The 5,410-nt window shown below is 39.8% G+C and overlaps 1 protein-coding gene across 2 annotated transcripts in view; it reads left to right on the top strand.

The window, feature by feature from the left end:
• Nucleotides 1-5,410, top strand: part of Zranb1 (zinc finger, RAN-binding domain containing 1) — a 46,159-nt gene that overhangs the window by 36,904 nt on the left and 3,845 nt on the right. The gene's annotated exons all lie outside the window — the stretch shown is intronic.

Raw genomic sequence — 5,410 nt, 5'->3', positions numbered from 1 at the left:
AAAAGCCAGAAGTGGTGCTGTGGCTCAAGTGGTAGGGCGCTAGCCTTGAGCTGAAGAGCTGAGGGACAGTGCCCAGGCCCAGAGTTCAGCCCCCATGACTGACTCCAAAAAAAAAAAAAGGTAGAATGAGAAAGGAGGTGAGCAACTGAGAGTCCTGCCAGGAGAGTAGGCGCTAACATATTATTCGGGCTATGTGGGCTCCTTTTTTAAAGCTCTTCTGTGCCGAGGTGTCCATCAACTCAGCTGGGGAAGCTATTTTTTAAATCAGAAAATTCCTAGTGAGAACTGAGAAAGCAATTTTCTGTTACATGAACTTTTCCCCCACCTACTTCAGAGTAGACTATTTTTATATTTCTATGTGCATATGCAGTTCTGTTGATTTGAGCTGACTCAAGTTCTCAAGACTTCCATGGTCATGTCAATCCATTTTCTCAGAGTAACAGGTGGGGTTGGTTAATAAAAATAAGGAAAAACATCAGTACAGATCTTTTCAGAAAATCACGCTAGACTCCCAGTTGACTGCACCCACATGCATGGATCACACAGATGGACAGCTGGCTGCAGTTCATCATGCACCAACAGTACAGATCTTTTAGACTCATTACTGTGTGTGTTATTTGATAGAATTATAATTGTATTTTTCAGTTCCATTTTTCACATACTGTTGGTAAGTAAGTACAAATACACACGAAAGTGTGTGCACTCTGTATTCTCCAAATGTGTGTAGTTAGTATCTGTGGGTTTTGTGGGTAGGTATTGCTTGTCTTCTCAGGTTTTTCTACTTCTCACCACCCCCAGGCAATAACCTTGTACATTTGCCTTTTCTGAAGTCTTGTGAAAATGTGACTGATGTCTTTTAATTAGCATAAAAATTTTAAGGCGCCACCCGTGCCTTAGCCTGTCTCAGTACTGAGGAATATTCACTGTCAGAAAACATGGCCCATTTTTTTCAGTTGATGGACACATTGGGTTGTTTCTTATTTCTGTTTTGTACTATGACCCTGTACAAGTCTGTGGGATAATGAAAGGGCTGGTCAGATAATCTACAGTAGTAAATTTATAACATTTCAAGAATAGTCTATTTTATATTCCTATCAAACTTTCCATATTCTTACCAGCATTTGTTATTATTTTGATTATAGCCATTGTTGATATACAGACAAGAAAGTAATAGTTCATTTTGATTGTGTGTGTGTGTGTGTGTATACGTGCGTGCGCATGTGCACCTGTGCCAGTTGTTAGGCTTGAACTCAGAGCCTGGGTACTGTCCTTGAGCTTCTTTTGCTCAAGGCTAGGGCTCTACTACTTGAGCTGTAGCTCTCTGCTTTCTCATTGTGATTTTGATTCGCATTTCCCTAATAACTGGTGACACTGAACATCTTTTCATATGTTATTAGTCATTCTTCTGTCTTCGGTGAAATACCTTCCCACATTAGTTGCCACTTTTTTTTTTTTTTGGTGCTGGGGATCAAAACTATGCTTTGTGTGTGCTAGACAAGCATTCTACCGCAGCTCTCTATACACCAGCCTTCCTGTGGTCACTCTAAGAGAAAAGAGGGATTGTTGCATGATTTTGTTGCTGATACTCCTTGTTCTTTAAGCCCCTCGCTACATATAGGAGTTAAAAATATTTTGCTTCTTTCCGTGACTTCCCTTTCACTTTGTAAATGGTGAGTTTTGAAGTGCTAAAGTCTTGAATTTATCAAGTCCCATTTATTCAGTTTTAAAAATTATTTATGCTTTTGCTGTTGTAGAATCTAAAGAAATCTTTTTCAGCCCAAGGCCACATGATTTATTCCTATGATGTTTTATCTAAGACTTTTAAAGGTTGAACTTTCACATTTGCACCTTTGATTTATTTATTTTATAAGCTAACTTTTGTTTGTCAATCATGGGGCTTGAACTCGGCCTGGCCACTGTCCCTGAGCTCTTCAGCTCAAGGCCAGTATTCTACCACTTGAACCACAGCGCCACTTCCAGTTTTCTGGCAGTTAACTGGAGATAAGAGTCTCATGGACTTTCCTGCCTGGGCTGGCTTTGAACCATGATCCTCAGATCTCAGCCTCCTGAGTAGCTAGGATGACAGGCGTGAGCCATCAGCACCTGGCTGTCTCAGTACTATTTTTTGAAAAGACTGTTTTCCCATGGCCTCCTGTTTTTGATCTTTTGTTGAAGTAAAATTTGATTCTGGGCTGTTAATTTTAGCCATTGATTTATATGTCTTATCATTATATCAGTACCAGATTTTCTTTATATTTGAACCTTTGAAATTAGAAGTGTGAGTCCTTTGACTTCTTTGTCAAGAGGTACTATCCTAAGTCAATTGAATTTCAGTATGAAGTTTAGAATCTGGCTTATCAACTTGTATGAAAAAGCCAGCCAGGATTTTGATTGGAATTGCGCAGAAATGTAGATTGAAATGGTATTGGCTTCTTGGGGGACTTTATTTTCAAATATTAAGTCAAGCTTGTGTACTGGAACTACATAGTCATATATTGCTGGATTTCGTCTATTGCTGGTCTGTTTCCTCCCCTACTCAGCTCCTTCAGGGAGGGCAGAACTGGAGTTGGAACTTGGCCTTGCACTAGCTTGGCTTGCTTGCTTGCTTGGCTGATACTCTACTATTTGAGACATACCTCCAGTTCTGCTTTTTTTGTTGGTTACTTTGGAGATGGAGTCTTGAAGACTTTTCTGACTTGGCTAGCTTTAAACTGCAATGCTCTTAATCTCAGTCTCTTTAGTAGCTAGAATTACAGGTGTGAGTCACTGATGCCTGGCTACTTGTCTATTCTCTGTGCATTTATGTATTGTGTTTGTGTTGGTACTGGGGCTTGAACCTGGTCTTACGTTCTTGCTTAGCTTTTTTACTCACAGCCTAGCACTAGCAATCTATGACTTGAGTCATGCCTCTAGTTCAGCATTTTGCTTGTTAGTTGGAGTTAAGTCTCTCTTAGACTTTACTGCCTGGCTGACTTCAAACCTTGATCCTCAGACCTGAGTCCTGAACCACCAGTGCCTGGCCAATTTTCTGTTATTGTGTGTGAGCCAGTTAGGGAATTTAGAGCGTGTGTGTGTGTGTGTGTGTGTGTGTGTGTGTGTGTGCGCATTTACTTGAATACATCTACTTTAAAGAACTTCATTGGGCTGGGAATATGGTTTAGTGGTAGAGTGCTTGCCTAGCATGCATGAAGTCTTAGGTTCGATTCCTCAGTTCCATATGAACAGAAAAAGCGGGAAGTGGCGCTGTGGCTCAAGTGGTAGAGTTACAGCCTTGAGCAAAAAGAAGCTCAGGGACAGTGCCTCGACCCTGAGTTCAAGCCCAGGACTGGCAAACACACACAAAAGAACTTCTTTATTTAGGAGTTTTCTTGAGGAATATTGAGTGCAGTCATTGTTTAGTTTCTGGTTGATGTAGCTGTTTCATCAGTTGTTTTTACTACTAAGAAATTTTTAATGACATGCATCTTTCAGTTTACAAACCATCTGTTTAAAATTTTCAAACAATGTATTTGTTGGTGCTTAAACATTCAGATATATGTATGTGTTTCTAAGCGAAAGAGGAATGCCTTTAACAATTTTATTTTGGCGGTACCAGGGTTTTGAAATAAAGGCCATGCTGTCTACTCTCTACCACTTGAGCCATGCCCTCAGTGCTTTCTGCTGGAAATGTTCTAGAAAATCTAAAGCATACTGTTTTACTTTCTATAGAGCCCTCCATTAAATTACTGTAGAGATGTTTGTTTTACTAATGTATTTAACTTTCCTGTTCTCGAACCAACCATAATAACAAAGGCAAGTATGATGTATAGACTTCAGTGTTTACTGTTACTTGTGAGCTCTTGGCTGTCCTGTAAGACCATTAACCCCATTTTGATCATAATTCATTTTGATCATTATTCTCAATCTGTAGGGGTGGTTGACTAAAAAAAGTTAAGATTTTTTTGAGCTCTTAGTTTTTTCCCACTAATATATACATCTGTCATTATAGTAATACCAGATAATCTTAGTATTTGTATTTTTGAAAATTAATTTCACAACCAGGGGTTTAAGACTAAATACTCTCCAGCTACAGGACTCCCTTGATATTACATGCACATTCTCCACAGTTCCATTCAAAATCTGGCTGACCATGTAGTTTGAGATGATCTGGAATTTGTGATATCTCTGCCTTAACCTCTTAAAAGCTAGGATTACAGCTTTTTTTTTTTCCTCAGTCGAGGGGCTTGAACTCTGGGTTTGGGCACTGTCCTGTGCTCTCAGCTCAAGGCCAGTGCTCTACCACTTGAGCCACAGCAGCACTTCTGGTTTTCTAGTGGTTTATTGGAGATAAGAGTCTCATGGGCTTTCCTGCCTGGACAGGACAGATCCTCAGACCTAAGCCCCCTGAGTAGCTAGGATTACAGGCATGAGCCATTGGTGCCTGGCCCAGCTTCTATTTTTAATCTTACACTTTATGTAAAGACAAACAGTAGGTCTTGATTTTAGTGTTTGAGTCTACCAGTAATTTACTATACTGAATCACTTCTAAAAGGATTAAATATAAAGAATTGGTTTCCTTGTTACTATTTTTTCTTTCTTTATTGGTCATAAGGAGGGCTTGAACTCAGGACCCGAGCATTGTTCCTGAGCTCTTTTGCTCTACTTTGAGTCATAGTACCACTTCCAGTTTTCTGGTGGTTATCTGGAGATGAGTCTCATAGACTTTTCTGTCCTGACTGGCTTTAAATTATGATTCTCAGATCTCAGCCTCTTTAGTAGCTAGGATTACAGGGGTAAGCTACTAGTGCCTGGCCTACTTTTTGAATTACCAGGTAATCACCAGAAAAATGCTTTATTTTTTAGAAAGGGCAGGGCTCTTGATATTCTTAACAAAAACACAGGATATTTCTTTTCTATTGTCTTTACAAATAGTGATACCATTGGAGAAATGTGACATCTTTGTGTCCAACATATCAGATGACATTTTGAGCCTTTGCTTATGATTTTTGTTTTGATTTGGAGACAAGGTCTCTCTATGTTGCCTAATAGGCTGTCTCGAAGTAACTATGTAGCCCAGACTAGCCTCTTAAGAGTTGCTGAGATTACCTAGTGTGTGCCCTTTTACCCAGATTCCAGTGTAGTTGACAGTTGAAATGAATTGTGAGTACAGGTGAAAGTGTGTGGTGGGGGTGGAACACATTCTGGCTGATGAGGTTGCCAGCAAGGTGCGTGTGTCTGAGGCCAACTTGGGCAGAAAAGTCCTTGAGACTCCAACTCCTCCCAAATAACAAACGTAGGGCCAGTGATGTGTCTCAAGTGGTTGAATGTCAGCACAGTCCAGGGTAACCTGTTGATAGTGAAAACTACAAAAACAAGCAACAAAAAAGGCATTTTTTTTTTTTTTTTTTTTTTTTGCATTGGTTAATGTGAT

The sequence above is a fragment of the Dipodomys ordii genome, unplaced genomic scaffold (genome assembly GCF_000151885.1).
Source record: "Dipodomys ordii isolate 6190 unplaced genomic scaffold, Dord_2.0 Scaffold58, whole genome shotgun sequence".
Classification (NCBI taxonomy): domain Eukaryota; kingdom Metazoa; phylum Chordata; class Mammalia; order Rodentia; family Heteromyidae; genus Dipodomys; species Dipodomys ordii.
The sequence above is the reverse complement of the archived record's forward strand: the minus strand, read 5'-3'. Positions and strand labels throughout refer to the sequence as shown.